Source organism: Poromitra crassiceps (assembly GCF_964638095.1).
Source record: "Poromitra crassiceps genome assembly, chromosome: 19".
Taxonomy (NCBI): Eukaryota; Metazoa; Chordata; class Actinopteri; order Beryciformes; family Melamphaidae; genus Poromitra; species Poromitra crassiceps.
The window spans coordinates 11,854,368-11,875,788 of record NC_139646.1 but is presented as its reverse complement, the minus strand read 5'-3'; the positions used below and the strand labels follow the sequence as shown (position 1 = coordinate 11,875,788).

Sequence of the window (21,421 nt, the reverse complement as noted above, 5' to 3'; positions counted from 1 at the left end):
ACACTGCAGCCTCGGCTGAGAGCTGGCTAGAGTGAGCTACTGCTGGCGCTACCGCTGTTGCTGCTGTGGCTGGCTTGACTGCAAGCAAGAGCAGAGAGAGAGAGAGAGAGAGAGAGAGAGAGGGGGGAGGAGGGGGGAGCCAGAGGAGGGGAGGGAGGGAGGGAGGGAGTAGACAAACACAAGCAGTACAGGCTGAGTGAGGAAGAGAGAGGAGGGGGGTGTGTGTGTGTGTGAGGTACAACAACACCGGAGAGAAAGAAAGGGAGACAGTCCAATAATGGGTAGGAACCCAAGATAGAAACACAGAAAAGGGGAGAGGGGTATAGAGGGAGAGAGAGAGAGAGAGAGAGAGAGAAATAGTGTCAGAGGAGACAAGAGAGAGAGAGAAGAGAGACTAGAGTCAAGTCACACCCTGTCTCCAGCCTATATGACTCAGATCGCCGTCAGGAAAGAGACACTTGGGCTAGTTGAATGAACATGAATTGCAGCCACATGGTAGCCTACAGTACAACATGTATGTGTCTATGAGCGAGAAACACTTCAAAACACAGCAGCACACCAGACACCACACACACACACACACACACACACACACACAAACACACACACACGCTCTGAAAGCACCGCCAAGCTTAAATTGACTCTGGAGAGCAGGAGCCTGCCGTTCACACCACACGCACTTTGCTTCGCGCCGGTCTCAAACGATTCTGCTCCTCTGCACTTTCACTCTCTCTCTCTTGTCTGTATCTTCTATGTAGGCTACAGTATGTATGGCTGAACAGCCAACAATCAATCGAGGTGTTTTATTTCAAAATTGGTTTTATTTTAACAATTTACTAACCTGTTATCCAGCCCCATATGAATCACCATGGGTCCAGACCCATGTGGGTCTGGACGCAAGCCCATTCACTGGCAGTTATTCAGGACAGATACTGTTCGGGACGCTTGATTGGCTGGTCGATGTAGGTGGCGGGACTAATCTAACGTTACCGTTGACGCATTACAGAGACCGCTGCAACACAACCTGAGTCCCTGAAAACTGCAGTTATTAAACCCCTACTAAAAAAGCGTAGCCTTGATGCATCGGTAATCAGTAACTACAGACCAATATCTAATCTCCCCATTATAGCCAAAATAATTGAAAAGGTTGTTTACCTACAACTCAATAGATTCCTAACCTCAAATGATCTCCTAGATAAACTCCAATCAGGCTTTCGCCCCCATCACAGCACAGAAACCGCGCTTACTAAAGTCATAAATGACATCAGAATTAACAGACTCAGGCAAAAATTCGATTCTAGTGCTACTGGATCTTAGCGCTGCATTTGACACTGTTGACCACTCAATTTTATTGGACAGATTGGAAAACTGGGTTGGGCTATCGGGTACGGTCCTCCAGTGGTTCAAGTCCTATCTTCAAGACAGGAAGTACTTCGTCTCCATTGGCAATTACACATCTGACCTAACTAGGATGACTTGTGGGGTGCCTCAAGGATCCATTATGGGGCCCGTTCTCTTCGACCTTTATATGCTCCCTCTAGGCCTAATTATGCAAAAAAACAAAGTAGCCTATCATAACTACGCAGACGACACTCAGTTGTATATAACTCTTTCCTCAGCTAACTATGCCCCCATAGAATCATTGTGCCAGTGCATTGATCAAATAAATAACTGGATGTGCCAGAATTTCCTACAGCTAAACAAAGACAAGCTTCAGTATGGATCAGTATGGTTTTACCAGGCTAGCTTCTGTATGGATCAGTATGGTTTTACCGGGGTCCTCTCGCCATTCCGAAGTGTCGGCATTCCGATCATTGACTTCTATGCTTTCGGAGAGGCGGCCCTTTTTATCTCCAAAAAAGCTTTCGCCATTGCGAAAGATATTAGGTCCGCCTTTCCGACATAGCATCTTGAGTTATTTAGCCTACAGGGGTGGGAGAGGTTAGGTTCTGGGGGAGGTTAGGTTTAGGCGTGGGGGGTGGCAGAGGTTAGGTTTAGGGTTAGGGTCTGCAGGAGGTTAGGTTTAGGCATGGGGGGTGGGAGAGGTTAGGTTTAGACGTGGGGACTGGGAGAGGTTAGCTCCAGCCGGTCCCCTGGGTTAGGGTTCTTTCGCAATGGCGAGACAGATCTCCATTCCGACAATTTTGTCGGAATGCCGGTATTTCGGAGTGCCGACATTTCGGAATGCCGGGGTGTCCCCGGTTTTACCAGGCTAGCTTCACGGCTATTCACCGCGCGCTTTGCATCTGGTGTGTCTGCAGGGCGAGGACACACACACATCACACACACCAGCTCACCCATTTATAGCAACACAATACTGTACATGCAGCTGCCGTTGAAAGAAAAACACATCAACCCATGTTGAGACACAGGCACAATAGCACAGAAACCCACACAGCAACACCAACGACACCAAGCTTAGGCTGGGACTATCTGGGCTTGAACCTGGGATTAAACAGGCTTGCATTTACCCATGCTCACACAGGGGGATGAGTAATCCTAGCAGAACAAAGGGCACACTCTACACCGGCCCTTATCACCCCGAGCAGGTGCACAACCGAGCACAATGAGACACACACACTGAAGAAACACACTATGTGCACAGGCATGGAACAACCCAAGTAAACACATGCACACACACACACACACACACACACACACACACACACTTAGACATCATGACATTATCACACTAAATAGTGAGTGCTGGATGTCACAGCGATCAGGACACAGCCATCCTTCCCTGTGTGGGAGGTGGATTTGGGGAGAGTGCCTTTATTAGAGTACCATTGTGATTTGATGACCTTGGTGCCAAGCAGAGGCTAGAGACAGTGCACAGCAACTCAGCAAGCGTATTATAGTTTTGCATTTTTCATTGGTTTTTATTTTGTTTTGACTTTTTCTTTTCAATTTCAGTTTAGTTTTAATTAGTTTTTAAAGCAGGTTTAGTAGTTTATTTTTATTTTATTTTTAGAAAATGCACAGTGTTAGTTTCAGTCTTTTTGTTATTTTTCTTTTTTGGTCCTGTGGGATATTTGTTGGGGACGAGATTCAAAAAGGTCAGAAAAAGTATTGTGCAATAAAAACTCAACAAAACATCATAAAATATGTACAATGTATTCACTTACAGTAGATGACCAACCATCCATCCAGCCATCCATCCAACAATCCAACCATCAATCCATGCGTATATGAATTTGTACATAATATGTTGTGCTTGTTTGGAAGTCGTGCGCGTACTCAACTTGTGAGCAGAACAGTGATGGATGTGTTTGACCACACAGAACCTAGATTTAATAGTCGTATCGACTTTAGTTTATTTCGTACAGATGGCAATAAGGGATCTAAACAGCTGTCAACAAACCCATGCAAGCCTGAGCTGATGTTCTCCCTCTTATCTATCTAACATAACATGTCTTCACTCTTTTCTCAAAAAGCAACAAAAGAAAAAAATAAGTCAGCAGACAGACAGAACAGTCAGGCTTGGAGTCCCCCCCCCCCCCCCCCCCTTCCCAATCCATATCCTCATTACATCAGCAACAGTTCAGATGAAAGGGACAGGGAGGGAAGATATTGTCCCACACTTTTGTGGAGAAAATGTTTAATCTGTACACAGATCAAACAGTTAGTGGTCTGTTTGACATTGTCGGTTGGAAGGGCTTTATATTGTTCCAATCGACATGCACCAGATGCAGCCTACAGTGTGAGACAGACTTGTCTGACTTTAATAATACTGATTCTTACTTCGATACAAAATACTTTGATGTGTTCATTTTAACTCCCCCCGCCCCCCACCGGCCCCCCCATACAGGGCTTATTAATCTTTTGTACTATTTTTGTCCGTGCTATGGAAGTAACTTTTAGAAGAAATGTATCAAAGGCACCAGCTCCACCTATTGTAAAAACAGAAAGCATGGCTGGTTGTGCAAACACAGGACTGATAAAGGAGAGATGAATGCCTTCCGGGTCTGGATTTGAGAAAAGAAAGCAAAACTTTCATCTTTTCCAACTCCGGTAAGGTTGTTGAGTGTAAAATCATGGAAGTGGGCTCTTAATTGGCATAGCCTTCCAGTAGTTAACTGCTGAGCTCACGTACTTCAGTGGTAATTATTATCTGACACTGAGTCAGACAAGTGTAAATTGCCATCAGAACACACAGAGGGTTTAAGAAAAATCTATATCTCAAATAAGATGTGTAAAAAGTGGACTATCAGGAACAACAACCATGAATGTGAAAAATGTAACGTGCATGATAACAGAGCATAATCCATAAATTGCACATTGAAGGCGTGGAAAGAAAAGAGGTGAACCTTTTTATCAGTCTTGTACTGTAGGTGGCTGTCATTGGTACAAATAAAAATGGTTAAGACTTTATTGCGAAATCGCCTGCTTTTCAAACAACATTCAAACAAAATTGCTTACTTCACGCGGGCTTAAACCACACAATTCAAGAAGACATATTTTGCACCTAACACAGACATTTCTACGTAGACAGCGGAGACTGGACTTTTCAGTCGGAAAGGTAAATACTCACAGAAACTGACTGCGGAGAGACAGTGGTCTCCCCAAGGGAAACTCCTTTTAGGATTGCATCCTCTGTAGTTAAGTTCAGAGAGAGCTATGTGCTGTGCATTTGATAGCGGCTACAGAGTCAAGTTAATATCCCTCTTTCTGGCAAGACAGCTTCCAGTGCAGGAGGATCTGTGATTCTCTGCCACAAGTTAAATAGGTCTCAAGGAAGTATTCCCACAGAGCGAAACAATAATGTTGCTACATGCTCACCTAAGCATGCACGCACACACACGCACACACACACACACACACACACACACACACACACACATTCTTCAGCCTGCTCGTACAAGCCCTTCCTACCGCTCTTATTAGTGGATTTTCCACATCTCCCTTGCTCCATCCCTGCCCTCTCTTACCTAATCCAGCTTGGGCTACCTCCTCTTGGTGCCTGGCCGACTCTCAGCCTCCCCAGGTTTTCTGCCTGGAAGTGGAGCCTGCATGGACTCTCAAGTACCACACGGGCCTCCGAGCATCAGAACGATGAGCTGCGATGACATTACAATAGAGAAAGTACGCTCCCACATCAATGTCTGTTTGTCTCAGACAGACTGGGCTCCAGCTCCAGTAAAGGGGGGTGGGGGGAGAGGTTCAAGTTGTGGCACACGCAGCCTGCCCCTGGTACACTGGGAGCACAGTCCCAATGCCCCCCCCCCCCCCACGCTCTCAGCTTCGGCCCATAAACTTTAACGGCTTAACCCCACTGCAGACGGGGTGATAAAAATCCCTTCGCTCACAGTCTGTAAACATGAGTTGGTAGCAGGTTCAAAGACTGTACGGCCCTATTCAAATCGACCTCAGCACTGTATAAATGACTACACGCAAACGCCAAGCTGTCCTGATAGAGTAGCTTTTTTATAGACTTTTTTTTTTTGTCTCTGTCAGCACATGGATCCAATCCATACAATCATACACTTACAGTATACGCGTATATCATTGGGCACTTATTATGAGCTGCTACCAAGCAGGCCCACCAGCAGAGATGGGCAGTATTTTAAATACATGTATTTAAAATACGGATTTCAAATACATTTGAATACAGACCTTGTATTTTGTGTATTTTAAATACATAAAATACATTTTTATTTCATTTTATTCTCAAATTGACACATTTTAAACATTGACACAGGTTTAAACTGTGGAATAAAAATCGAGGCAGAGTAGGGTGAAACTAGTACTGAAGCCTCGTGTTGGTGGAAATTCCCCCAGAGATAAAGTACTAAATGTGATAATCAGATATTGCATGCTAAGGCAAACACTGCCCTGTATCTGCAAATGAAACTGTTTACTGCATGCAAACCAGTGTATCATATTAGAGAGACACAACTAACGTTAATTCAACAAAACAAAACAAAGCAAAACAACAACAATAACAAAAGGATGTTTGGTTCTGAGCTTTAGCGGGGTGCAGAACCATGAGTCCCCCTGACCCTCTGATTAAAGCTGTGATGAACCCGACAGAGTGCAACATTACACCAGGCTGATAGAGTAGAAGTCAAAAGCTTCTGGCATACTGTTCGCGCACGCGCTGGAGGCGGGGCTCCACGGAGCGCGGGCCAAAACAGAACATAGTGAGTGCTCCAGAAATGGCGGCGATCAGTGCCAGGCAGTCTGAATGAAATTGAATGTAACGTTCCCAATTCTATATATTAAATTCTAAAAAATTACCCTCAACATTTGGGAAGGCTAAGCCACACAACTAGTTCGTTATAATCGAACATCATGCTTTTAGGCGACTTTACAACGGTGAGGACTCAATCACAGCAGATATCCGCTGATAGCCTACCACGGAGATCTCACAGGCACAGGCAGCAAAACCCGACGCGCTGATAGAACGCGCTGTGCTCAGGCCTCGCCCCCCAACACGCCCCGTGCGATGACGTCATAATCGCCGCGCGCCCTATGCGCTTGGCTGGGCGCAAAGAGTATGCCAGAAGCTTAATGCTACAGCCTGATGCCTGAATGATTACAAGCCTGTTGATTTAACTGTCATGAAGGTTTTTGAGCGACTGGCCTGTAACCATTTATCCACTGTTGAAATGGACAGGAAGTCTAACTCAAACACGACAAGAAGTCTGACTCAAACTAGTACTGAAGCCTCGTGTTGGTGGAAATTCCCACAGAGATAAAGTACTAAATGTGATGGTTAGATAAGCCTATTGCATGCTAAGACAAACACTGCTCTATCTGCAAATCAAACTTTACTGCATGCAAAACATCATATTAGAGAAAAACACCTCCGTACCCAACTCAGCTCTACAAAATGGATAAATAAATATACTGTTACAAAGCTGACAACCTCCCTGTTTCCATACATTAGCCACAGGATTAAGTTCCCCTCACCATGAATGCCATACTGCGGCACCATGGTTACATGTTCCTGAAAAGTAACCTTTTGTGGTGGAATAAATAATGTTGCTGTATTTCTATGTGTGCAGCGTGTTAAAGGGATAGTTCTTGTTTGTTTGAAGTTGGGTCCTATGAGGTACTCTCATACAGTCAGTGCACTGGGTAAAGCACTCTGGACACATCGTGCACCGAGATAGGAGAACTGCACTCCAGCTGCAACAGGCACAGAGAGCTGTCTGCTGAGTGTGAAGGGGGCCATGAGCAAAAACGTAAAAAACAACAGAAAAAATACATAAAATGCTTCCATACTGCTCACCTGGCATAATCCAAGTCTCCACAAGCCCTGAGATGCCAAGTTGACTTGAAAAGATGTCATGTACACCCTGTTTTTAGCTGAAATCGTCACTGGAGCTAGCAGCTGAAATTACACACACAATAGGGTACAACCTTGCTATAGTGACGATTTTAGCTAAAAACAGGGTGTAAATTACATATTTTCAAGTCAACTTAGCATCTCAGGGCTTGTGGAGACTTGCATTATGCCAGGTGAGCAGTATGGAAGCACTTTATGTATTCTTTCTGTTGTTTTTTTACGTTTTTGCTCATGGCCCCCTTCACACTCAGCAGACAGCTCTCTGTGCCTGTTGCAGCTGGAGTGCAGTTCTCCTATCTCGGTGCACGATGTGTCTAGAGTGCTTTACCCAGTGCACTGACTGTATGAGAGTACCTCATAGGACCCAACTTCAAACAAACAGAACTATCCCTTTAAATAAAGACTATATGTGACAATTTACTGACATGGTGGATGTGAAGTTGTTTATAGGGGACCTACTATCATAACATAACTCTCATAACAGATCTTTGGCTAAACATGGTCAAAGCTCCAAAACGTGAGGTTACTGTAACGTGTAGAAATGCTACCTGTAACTCAAAAGCCCTCACATAAGGCAATTAACAGCTGAAGTGAAGGAGAAATAAGTTGTGCTGAAAAACAACTGAAATGGAAGAAGTGTAGTGTGTTAGAGGGTACACAAAGGAGAATACTGTCACAGAGGACTAAAGAGATGGTTTACCATCTAAATAAACCAGAAAATGTCACATTTGAAAAGCTGGAATCAGATAATTAAGACATTTTTCCTTAAAGAAATGGCTCAAAATGATTAATAGATCATCAAAATAGGAAATTAATGTAATATTTGGCAATGAATCGATTAATTGACTAATTGTTGCAGTTCTTTATCAGTTTTTATAAAATGTATTTTCATGTATTTTCAAAATACAAAATACGTATTTGTATTTCAAATACATTTTTCAGACCAGTATTTTGTATTTGTATTGTGATACATTTTTTGAGCAAGTATTTGTAATTTGTATCAAAATACTTTTTGATGTATTTTCGCCCATCTCTGCCCACGAGAGGCTGTGGTTAGCAGCTTCCCCTTTTCGCCGTATATGCAGCTCAGCTTGATCGTATCTATCGTTCTATCAGCCACCCAACACGTTGCTAAGCTCTACATCCTGTTTGGCTCATCGCTGTTATCTCTTGGTATGAATCATGTCCTTTGGTGTACACTGATCAGGAAGACGTTTTTCAAACACACAATAGCTGAATAATAGCTGTCATTCTGTGCACAGCAGAGTTATAGGGTTCCATGCAATTTACTCACCTAGCCATGGATAGATAACTGGGGACATGCGTGTTGCAATTCCCCGTCCTTATGTAACAGCAAGAAGCTGCTAGCTCACCCCCAGGCCTACAAGGCTATGGGACAGACTATGCTGGCTGATTCTCTCTCTCTCTCTCTCTCTCTCTCTCTCTACCTCTCTCTACCACCCACTCTCTCACTCTGTCTCTTTCTACATCTCCCGACTCTACTTCTCTGTCCCCTCTCTCACTCTCACTCTCGCGCGCGCACACACACACACACACACACACACACACACACACACACACACACACACACACACACACACACACACACACACACACACCACATACACAACGCGTTCTACTACAATAATACCTGTATGCTAGCTCATGCCTGAAGTGGTTGATAGCTCTCTTCTTCAGAGAGTAGGGCTATAGGGGCTTTGAAAGTAAACAGCTCGGATCAAACCAACTCTCAACTCCCTTTGAAGAGTGGGAGACAATTACTGAGATCAATGGTGCGGCCCAGAGGTGGTTAACAGCCTAGACAGGCACACAGACAGGGATTGATGCCGCATCAGGTCTACAGAGTGTGCTCCTCAGTGACTGCACTGTTAGGAACAGTAGAATGCAAGGCGCAGTGCATGGCAGGTGAATACCTGTGTTGGAGCCAGATGAGTGAGTGAGTGAGTGAGTGAGTGAGTCAGATGAGTGAGTCAGATGAGTGAGTGAGCCAGATGAGTTGTGCCCCAAGGCAGAGATTCACATCCCAAAGAGCATTTATCCATAATTGCACACATTCATGAATTATTCTGTGGATTGTGCTGCAGAATTATAGATTCAGGGTGAGCAAGCAATTGATTGACCTTTTAATGGAGGCGGAGTGAGTGAGTGTGTGTGTGTGTGTGTGTGTGTGTGTGTGTGTGTGTGTGTGTGTGTGTGTGTGTGTGTGTGTGTGTGTGTGTAGTGCGTGTGTGTGTGTGTGTGTGTGTGTGTCTGTGTGTGGGGGCACGGGTCTTCAACAGTTTGTGTGACAGAGTGGGTGGATGGTGCTTCCCTCAGTACTGTACTTCTCCAATAGATGTCTATTACTTCTATAGTCTATATTCATAATATACATTCCGATATAGATACTGTATATCATGATGACTATATACATACTATATTATAATATAGTAGTAGTAGTAGTAGAAATCATTATTGCCCACAATGGAGCAATTTGGTTTGCAGCAGTTACAGTACATCAACAACAATATCAGAGAAACAGCATATCACAAAAACAGACCATACTGTATGACACAACATCAATGTATGCCGGCAAGAAAACTGAAGGCCTACATCCTACCAGCAGTATGCATACTGTAAGTATAGGGAACATCCTACCCGCAGTATGCATACTGTAAGTATAGGGAACATCCTACATGCATGTATGCATACTGTAAGTATAGGGAACATCCTACATGCATGTATGCATACTGTAAGTATAGGGAACATCCTACATGCATGTATGCATACTGTAAGTAAGGGAACATCCTACATGCATGTATGCATACTGTAAGTAAGGGAACATCCTACATGCATGTATGCATACTGTAAGTATAGGGAACATCCTACATGCATGTATGCATACTGTAAGTATAGGGAACATCCTACATGCATGTATGCATACTGTAAGTATAGGGAACATCCTACATGCATGTATGCATACTGTAAGTAAGGGAACATCCTACATGCATGTATGCATACTGTAAGTAAGGGAACATCCTACATGCATGTATGCATACTGTAAGTAAGGGAACCATCTACATGCATGTATGCATACTGTAAGTATAGGGAACATCCTACATGCATGTATGCATACTGTAAGTATAGGGAACATCCTACATGCATGTATGCATACTGTAAGTAAGGGAACATCCTACATGCATGTATGCATACTGTAAGTAAGGGAACATCCTACATGCATGTATGCATACTGTAAGTATAGGGAACAGGCCCTTGTCCCAGACACCTAACTGCACATAGCCCATACAGTACATTCAATCTCTGGATTGCCTCAGGGATAAAAGAGCGCCGGAATCTGTGGTACCTTTGAGGAGCCTGAACCTGCACCCAGAGGGAAGAAGGGAACAGTCAGAGAACAGACTGGGTGCAGGGGCTCCTGAAGAATACCATGAGCTTTCTTATAACTCTCTTATGAGATATAACTAAGATCCTTGAGGTCAGCACCAGTGATTTTAGAGCACAACTTCACAATTCCTCTCAACAGGTTATGTTCTCTCATCCAAACAACAGATGAGAGCAAAAGTAAGACAGAACATTTTCATAAGAGACTTCTCCACATTAAAATTACAGAGCTTCCTTACAAAGAATAAATGTTGATGGACTTCTTATTATATAAAAGGGAGCAAGTGGGCAATCTCTGTCTGTCTATTCTCTGTTTCAATTGTTGTCCCACTGATGACGTCAGGCATTATGACATCACTGATAATGTCATAGGCACTGATGTAAACTTAAGGGCAATAACATTTTGTGAGCAAAACACACACACACACACACTCTTTCTAGACATCAGACTCAGCAGCTACTTTCACACCCTTTGCAAGTGGGCAATCTCTGCCTGGATGTCATGAGAGCAAAATCATCTTGTGACATCACTGATGATGGCATAGGCACTGATGATAAAGAGAGAAGGAAAACTCCAAGTTGAGTGTATTTATTTTACACTGTATTCATTTTTAAAATAAATACACTCAACTTGGAGCCGTGCAGTGTGCGAGTTTTCCTTCTCTCTTTAGTCTCTACCTCGAACTCTGCACCTGCCCTATTTTAGGTTTTGGATGTGCGTGTCTCTACCTTTTCTCATAGGCACTGATGATGTCATAGTGATATCATAAGAGCAAAAATGTGACATCGCTGATGAGAGCAATTGTCCGCTTCACATGCCAATAGAGCAGGCTAGGCCATGCAGCAGGCGAGCTCTGGGCGAGGCCGCGTAGCGGCCGAGCTGCGCACGCGAGCTGCAGGGCGGGCGAGCCTAGGAATCGAGCGTGCGTAGCGTGTGAGATGCCTATTATTTACAATTGCCTTCCCATTAGGTTCAAAGCACACTGTAAATCATCCAAAATTCTCCCCAGGTATTTATACTGCTTTACGACCTCTCCCTACTCACAATTAATAAGCATAGGTGGGGGGGCAGCAACTCCCCTGCGAAAATCAATGGCCATGTCTTTGGTCTTAGACACATTGAGTTTAAGAAAGATTTGTGACACCAGTGTGCAAACTCATTAAAGGAACACTCCGCCCATTTTCAACCAGCTTTGTATCATTAGAACATCAGTAGTATATCAGAAAACTGTAAACGGTTTTGAAGTCTGTCATTTCATTTGACAGTTATTAGGTGTTAAAGTGTGGACCAGTGACATCACTGGTCCACACTAACTCAAATTAATAACTCATTAACTCAAATCAACTCTCAATAACTGTCAAACTATTCATCATTCATCTAGTTTGACAGTTATTGAGAGTTGATTTGAGTTAATGAGTTATTAATTTGAGTTAGTGTGGACCAGTGATGTCACTGTGGTCCACACTTTAACACTCAATAACTGTCAAATTAAATGACAGACTTCAAAACAGTTTACAGTCTTCTGATATACTACCTGATGTTCTAATGATACAAAGCTGGTTGAAAATGGGCAGAGTGTTCCTTTAACAATTGGGGCCATGGCAGGTCTACCATTCTTTAGAAGGCTCAGTACAACAGAATCATCTGTGAGTTTAACTCATTCACTGCCAATATCTGACTGGCATTTTTGGCACAGGCCAAGTATTTCCATAATGTTTGGTCATCTTTCAAGACCCACAGTAAATTCTGTACTAGGACTACAGTGATGTCCAATACCTCGAAATGAAGATCTAAGTCTCTACTTTCACCCCCAAAAAGAAAGTTAGCTTTTAGCATGTTCTGTACTCTACTTATAACCCTTTTTATACACCCCATGTTCACCAAAAAAGCCTGTCTGGGAAGAGAAAAGGGAGAAAAAAGCATTTTTGTAAAAGGGCACAATCTCAGGCATAACTCACTCTCAATTCTTTTATTTTGAACTGTATTGACATCAGACATGTAAATATTATTCGTTAGGACACAAATGACAAAAAAAAAATATATATATATATATATATATACACACATGAAGTGCTTTTTTTTTACATTCAATAATACAGTTTACTCGGTGTGAGTGTGCAGACAGACAGACAGACAGACAGACACACCGACAGACAGACAGACAGACAGACAGACAGACAGACAGACAGACAGACACACACACACACACACACACACACACAATCCCCCTTTTAGATTTCTAACCCAACATAGGATAAGCAATAACCACGCCCTGTGGCGCTGGGATTGGCCAGGAGCAACACTGGAGGGCGAGCAGCCCAGCGATTTCATGAACCAACTGTAGAGCTCTTGAGAAGGACAGCGGGCTGCTGTGAGTGCCTTCTGCCCGCTGCTGCCTAGCTGTTCCTGTGTTTATTTTGATTTGTTCTGGTACACCGTCCTCGTCCATGTCTCCCTGTCATATCTATGATCGTTCCCGTTTTCCCCTCGGCTATTCAACACGTCCTCACCGCCCTCGCAAACTGATCGATCATTTCCTCATTCCTCCGATGATCAAACACATCTCTTGATTACTTTCTCCCGTTTTCTCCTGGCTGGCACAGAGGAAGGCGACTCCAGCTCGGCGTTACAATGGCGTTTCTCCTGTCTGCACAAGGAAGCGTTACCCGCTCTCTGCTATTCCTCTTGCTCAATTTATAAAACAACAGCTGCGGTATGTGTTTGATCGCGTGCTGTCGGCTACCCTTTGAAGGCAGGGACCTGTGTCTGTGTGACAGGCTGGGCAAGTGTTTGCTGCAGGCGCTGCACCAATAAAAACAAAAACACGTCAAACACGTCCTTGGCGGGGAAGGCCATTGCTGATAACACGTCAAAGACGTCATTGGCGGTGAATGAGTTAATAACACTAGATTATCAGACAGCTAGGCGGCCTTCAAATCTAGTTTGCTGGTGACTCCGGCCCGTTATTGTGTTGTGTGTGTAAGGTCTGTGTGTGTTCTGGGCAGTTCCCAGCAGCGCAATCCCCCAGCTTGAAGTGGATCGGATGAATGGTTCTCGGGATAAACCATTTTTTGTGTGTGCCAGCAGGTGGCTTTCAGCACTTCCTCCTCCTCAATAACAATACAACTACTAGAGGGTCCGGCATGACCTCTAAAAGCAAGGTGTTCATCCTACTAATATAATTGGAGAGCTGTCTGTCTGTCTGTCTGGAGTTGCAAGCTGTACCATTGCTCCGATCGCCTCCAAAATTGGCCAAAACAATCTTCAGGGGTCTGGAATCAAATCTTGCAAAAAAAGAAGAAAAAAAAGACAAGAATCCTCTCCTGCAGGAGCACAAACTGAATGTCAACAGGAGGACAGCCGAGGCTGGAAAGGACTCCAGCTGTCGCACTGATTTGGGGGAAGGTAAAATTCAACACGGGAGAAAAGTGAAATTCAGGTCAGGATTCCTCCAGGGTACTTACTTAGTGAAGGATCTGAAGTCTCTGGTTTCTGAGACCTTCCCTAAGCTACAAAATGGATGTGGTGACAAAGACAACCTTCTAAAAGGCACTACTATATACAATCATCTGAACAAGGACATCAAACACATCAACATGTGCTTAGATTAGTTCCCTGGAGAAGAGAAAGTCTTCTTTTCATGCCTGACCATGCCATGAAACTGAAAGTAGAAGCTCTAATCATGCTGCTTAGGAATCTACAAGCAGGTCCTGACCATACTCTCAAGAACGGCACCCGGAAGGCGGTGGTGGTGATGGACAAGGTGGTTGAATGTGAGATTTCTGTAGCGAGAAACAAGGGTGAAAGGATCTTCCTGCCAAGAATTCCTCACCAGGGGGGCACGGTGGCGCAGTGGTAGCGTTGTCGCCTGTCGCCTCTCAGCAAGAAGGTCCTGGGATCGATTCCCGCCTGGGACACTGTGGGCGCTGAGGGCGTGTCCCCATTCCCCTGGCCTCAGTACCTACGGCCCAGGTGGAGTCGTCGAAAAGGGCCTTTCTTTGTGGAGTTTGCATGTTCTCCCCGTGCTCCCCTGGGATTTCCTCCAGATAGGAACCCCCGCTAAAAACATAAATAAATAATAATAATAATTCCTCACCATCACGAAATGATGAGCTTCGCTTCACCTTTGTCAGACGGCAGTTCCCAATCAGATTGGCTTTCTTAGTCCTCATCAACAAAGGTCAAGGGTAAGAGAATGAGTGAGTTGACATCTACCTACCTCAGCCGGTGTTTGCTCAAGGCCAGCTCTACACAGCCTTCTCCAGGGGAAAGCCAGCCACCAGCATGAAAGTCCTTGTGGTGATGAGGAGGGAATAACAGACAACATCGTCTATAAGGAGCTGCTGTAATCCTACTCAGGATTCTGGTTCTGATCTTCAGCCAGCTGCCCATCAGCTTTATCAGATATTACAACTTTTGTCCCTTTTTCTCCATCCCCGCCACCACCATTGACAACACCCTCCCATGCAGAATGTGAGTTTGCTTATAGTTCATCCTCTACTTTGTCTTTATATCTCAGCTTAGCTTTCTTAATTTCCCTTATCACACCTCTAGCTGCCACTGCTCTCTGAGCAGTATCATATATTATGATAGTCTAATAATTACAGTCTGGCTAAGAGAGAGTGTGTGTGTATATGAGAGAGAGAGAGGTGATTTGTGGGAGAGCTGCATGTGGCTTAGAGTTATCTGTTAATAGTATCATTAGTGTACTCCCTGTGAGGATGGCTATTCGCCTGGAGAGTATGGCAACAAACAACAGACTGGAAAACTCCACTGTGTGTGTGTGTGTGTGTGTGTGTGTGTGTGTGTGTGTGTGTGTGTGTGTGTGTGTACGCGCGCACACATGCGATTCATGGAGCAAGGGGTGAGCTACAAACTGCAGCTTAGCTCTGGCCACAAAACTGGCTCTGATTGCAAAGGAGGTTTCAGAACAAGCTCTCCTGCCCCTGCCTCTCCTGTAGGATACTGTAATACTAACTCCATACTGCCTCTCCTGTAGGATACTGTAATACTAACTCCATACTGCCTCTCCTGTAGGATACTGTAATACTAACTGCATACTGCCTCTCCTGTAGGATACTGTAATACTAACTCCATACTGCCTCTCCTGTAGGATACTGTAATACTAACTCCATACTGCCTGTCCTGTAGGATACTGTAATACTAACTCCATACTGCCTGTCCTGTAGGATACTGTAATACTAACTCCATACTGCCTGTCCTGTAGGATACTGTAATACTAACTCCATACTGCCTGTCCTGTAGGATACTGTAATACTAACTCCATACTGCCTGTCCTGTAGGATACTGTAATACTAACTCCATACTGCCTCTCCTGTAGGATACTGTAATACTAACTCCATACTGCCTCTCCTGTAGGATACTGTAATACTAACTCCATACTGCCTGTCCTGTAGGATACTGTAATACTAACTCCATACTGCCTCTCCTGTAGGATACTGTAATACTAACTCCATACTGCCTCTCCTGTAGGATACTGTAATACTAACTGCATACTGCCTGTCCTGTAGGATACTGTAATACTAACTACATACTGCCTCTCCTGTAGGATACTGTAATACTAACTCCATACTGCCTCTCCTGTAGGATACTGTAATACTAACTCCATACTGCCTCTCCTGTAGGATACTGTAATATTAACTCCATACTGCCTCTCCTGTAGGATACTGTAATACTAACTGCATACTGCCTGTCCTGTAGGATACTGTAATACTAACTCCATACTGCCTCTCCTGTAGGATACTGTAATACTAACTGCATACTGCCTGTCCTGTAGGATACTGTAATACTAACTCCATACTGCCTCTCCTGTAGGATACTGTAATACTAACTGCATACTGCCTCTCTCCTGTAGGATACTGCAATACTAACTCCATACTACCTCTCCTGTAGGATACTGTAATACTAACTCCATACTGCCTCTCCTGTAGGATACTGTAATACTAACTGCATACTGCCTCTCCTGTAGGATACTGTAATACTAACTCCATACTGCCTCTCCTGTAGGATACTGTAATACTAACTCCATACTGCCTCTCCTGTAGGATACTGTAATATTAACTCCATACTGCCTCTCCTGTAGGATACTGTAATATTAACTCCATACTGCCTCTCCTGTAGGATACTGTAATACTAACTCCATACTGCCGCTCCTGTAGGATACTGTAATACTAACTCCATACTGCCTCTCCTGTAGGATACTGTAATACTAACTCCATACTGCCTCTCCTGTAGGATACTGTAATACTAACTCCATACTGCCTCTCCTGTAGGATACTGTAATACTAACTCCATACTACCTGTCCTGTAGGATACTGTAATACTAACTCCATACTGCCTCTCCTGTAGGATACATAGTGTAATACTAACTCCATACTGCCTCTCCTGTAGGATACTGTAATACTAACTCCATACTGCCTCTCCTGTAGGATACTGTAATACTAACTCCATACTGCCTCTCCTGTAGGATACTGTAATACTAACTCCATACTGCCTCTCCTGTAGGATACTGTAATACTAACTCCATACTGCCTCTCCTGTAGGATACTGTAATACTAACTCCATACTGCCTCTCCTGTAGGATACTGTAATACTAACTCCATACTGCCTCTCCTGTAGGATACTGTAATACTAACTGCATACTGCCTCTCCTGTAGGATACTGTAATACTAACTCCATACTGCCTCTCCTGTAGGATACTGTAATACTAACTCCATACTGCCTCTCCTGTAGGATACTGTAATACTAACTCCATACTGCCTGTCCTGTAGGATACTGTAATACTAACTCCATACTGCCTCTCCTGTAGGATACTGTAATACTAACTCCATACTGCCTGTCCTGTAGGATACTGTAATACTAACTCCATACTGCCTCTCCTGTAGGATACTGTAATACTAACTCCATACTGCCTCTCCTGTAGGATACTGTAATACTAACTCCATACTGCCTCTCCTGTAGGATACTGTAATACTAACTCCATACTACCTGTCCTGTAGGATACTGTAATACTAACTCCATACTGCCTCTCCTGTAGGATACATAGTGTAATACTAACTCCATACTGCCTCTCCTGTAGGATACTGTAATACTAACTCCATACTGCATCTGTGAATTGAGACATTTTGCACCACCTTGACTTAGTAAACAACAATATGCAGGACAGAGTGGGCGAGATGTCACAGCCGCGAGCTATGTTGGTTCCACAGCACACTACAGCCATATTAGCTGCTAAACGACACATTTGCCAGTCGATGTGGAACAACACCAACAGAAGAGCCTTTTGAACTAAATATAATACTTGTGTGAAGGTAGAATTTGTCCTTGGTGCCTGTGAGATAGCATATTGTATGAATACATCAGAACATGGAGATTTCTGTTGTGTACACTCATGAATAGTGCATAAGATTCTTGAAAAAAGAGATAGGATCAAAGCAAATATATTTGTATTTCCTGGGGAGGAGAAATGACTCTTTCAGATGTTTAATGGCGTCCCACCCTCTTTGGATGTACAGAGGGGAAATGATGTTGGTTGACTTTCGATTATCATATAATTCCATGTGCCCAAACAGAACAGAACAGAACAGAACAGAACAGAACAGAACAGAACAGAACAGGAAAGGAAAGGACAGGCCAGGATTCCAGAAGTAAATGTGTCATTATCTCCATCAACATACATAATGCCAGGATCAGACTACACGATATTTTTTGTCGTTCACGATGTCACCATGTCAGACGAGGCCATCATACTGCCATAAATTCGTGACATGTCTTGGTCGGGAGACTGGCCACACTACAAGGGTATTCTCGACAGAGCATCGTATGCCACCGTCATCACGTCGTCTGCTGTCGTCAGCGAGTTCACAGGTCGTCGGGGAGGCGGACCTGTGAACGAAATCTCCCAGCATTCATTGAGGCCACTACATTGACAAGAAATAGCAACCAAATCAGCCTAAATAGGCTAAAGTGGTAGATAGAAATAATGTTTATGTTAGCACAACATGCAATTGTAAAACATTTCAATATTGGGCAAAATAAAACATTGAAATCCAAACACAACCCTATGTGAAACATGTATGTAATTCAGGGGCTATATATATCCCTTGCAGAATTAACGTTATTTGGATGAGTGACAGGCTCTACTGTGATGCACTGTGATGTCCGCTCCAGCCTCCAACTTACTTCATGTGCACGCCCACTATTTTCTTGCCAGCTGCTGCGAGACGAGAAGGAAGAGAAACGAACATGCAGCCGACTCTGCTGAGCTCATGTTGTAGTGAGCAATGCCCATTGCCCAGGCGTTTAAACGCAAATTAAAACACCCTGGCCTTTTTATCTCTTTTATTCTTTTGAGCGGAGCGGAGCGGTGAGTGCGAGCGGGTGAAATCTGTATCGAGCGGGGAGCGGTCTCCCCAGGACCTGATACCTGTCTTCCGGGGTGTCACACTAGGCGAAACCATGTCCAAAAGACTGACATGCCAGTCTTTTCGTCAGGGCGTCGTGAGGCGTCCTAGACGTCCCGACTGGTCCCGACGCTGGTCTTTGATTATGTCACACTACAAGAGGTGAAGACGAGAGTGGACATCCCGCCTTATTTTGAGTGGATATCCTTCCTGCCTTATTTTTTTACCAATTTTTGAGACGCCTGAAGTACTGTAGGCCAACACGTCTGTCTTGAGACTACTTTACAAGTGGCAATATACTGCATATGTATGGTTTATACTCAGAGATGCTTACACAGATACCGACAATGTTACGATTACTATATCATAAAATGCTGTTTTACAAGTATCTCAACTGACTGCTTCTAGGGGGGACTGAAGTACATGCACAGACGCACAAACACACACACACACAAACGCATGTGCAGACACACAAAAACACACTCACTGTAGGAGACCCCGGGCCGGCCGGCAAGCTCATCAGTGGCTCGATTAGCCATGGAAAATAGCAGCCTTCTCACACACACACACACACACACACACACACGCGCACACACACACACACACACACACACACACACACACACACACACACAGCCAACAAGCATCAGCACTTTCCACCAGCGTCTTGCTCAAAGGAAACCATTACACTGCACAAAGCCGCAGGAAGGCAGGCAGAAAGGGGATTTTCTCGAACATCCCCCCCCCCCTCTCTCTCTCTCCCCCCCATCTCTCTCTTTCTCTCCCCCATCTCTCTGTCTCTCCCCCCCCCATCTCTCTCTCTCTCTCTCAAAAAAAGTCTAACTTACACTAAGCTACTTTTCCCAGGGGGGGAAAGATTACAGTCGGCCAAAGCGTCTAGCTGCTCACCTGTGACCCAGTAATTCATTTGTCTGATAATCTGCTATTGCAGGTGACACTGTAACAATCACTGATATGATGGGTGTGGTGAAGAGGTGGGGAGGGTTAGGAGAGGCAGTGGTTGGGCCGATTGGTGGAGGAGATATTTGATTAAATTCTCAAATGAATAATGCATTATGAAATTGATCCGGACAAATCCCACCTTGAGGAGATTGGAGTAGGATTATGAAGGGACGAGGTTTGGGAGAGGTTGTGACAAGAAGAAAGTGGTCCCGGGGAGGTGTTCTTCAGCATCAAGTGGTTACTAACTGCGTAATAAGGCACTTGTCTGCCATTGTTCATTACTGCAATATGCATGTCAGCTGTATATCCTAACAGAACACATTGCACTGACAGTGACTGTTAGATTATGTGAGATACAGATCGTTGAGATCTTCATTTGGAGTCTGGGCCATGAAAGGTCCCTGAGGGGGACCATCCAGAGCCTTGGCAGATTAAACAAAGATAAAACAGAAACTTAACTTAATTTATCATAACTTAAACCAATTCAACCTCTTAATAAACAATATAGATACCATTACTTTCTCTAAGCAATGTCCCTATGGTGTAACAAAGTTCAGTTCTTTTGTCATGAGCTTATGTAGCAAATGGATGTGGACGTTCCTGACAAAAGCACCAAATTTTCCTGACAAGATAGCATGCGATGCGTGGTACCAATGGATGCCTCACATTTTATAGTTTCATATAATATCAGTATCTTCGCTCTAGTTTTAAAAATGAGCCCGCTACTGCCTCTGAAAGACAGTAATATTAGACGCTTACAAAGATGCCTTTTGGACATCAAGTACATGGCCGCGTGGACATCAAGTACGTGTCTGGCCATAAGTGCAGTTATTGCAGAGATAGACTCAATCAATAACAAGAACAAGAGTATGCTGCTGCAGCGGAGTTTCTGAGCAGAAAAGACGTGTCTTTGTTTCTGTTTTTTTTTATGTGCAAATCAATCAACATCGACATCCATCTCAAATCAAGTACTAAGCCCGACTACTTAATTTGATCCTGATTCCTGACGTATGACTGATTTCAAGGGGATATCAGTTTTATCCTGCCGACAATAAAACACCCAGTCTTTTGTTCACAATAAGACTTCCCTTCAATACTGTGCTGTTTATTGATGCACTTCTCTTGCACTGGAAAGAAAGGGCGTCTCCGTATGGCAGCAGAAACAGACATCTGCATGTACTCAGCATTTTTTTTTTAAGTAATTAGCTTCTCTGCTTAGATTTAGTTGGTTGCTTTTAATGAGCGTGCACTATTCCAACAACTCTTTTCACGACTGACTGCATCTACACCCACCCAACAAAACCTAGAGTGCACTTAATTTCCAACAATTGTAAATAT

The 21,421-nt window shown here is 44.0% G+C and overlaps 1 protein-coding gene across 3 annotated transcripts in view; it reads right to left on the bottom strand.

Annotated features, from left to right (window-relative positions):
• Positions 1 to 21,421, bottom strand: part of inpp4b (inositol polyphosphate-4-phosphatase type II B) — a 175,035-nt gene that overhangs the window by 128,938 nt on the left and 24,676 nt on the right. The window contains exon 1 of one of the 3 annotated variants that reach the window (XM_083655611.1): positions 4,535 to 4,702. The exons of the other annotated variants lie outside the window; for them this stretch is intronic. The gene's annotated coding sequence lies outside the window, so the exon portion shown is untranslated. Of the gene's footprint in view, positions 1 to 4,534; positions 4,703 to 21,421 lie in introns of those variants that run through there. 3 annotated transcript variants of the gene reach the window in all.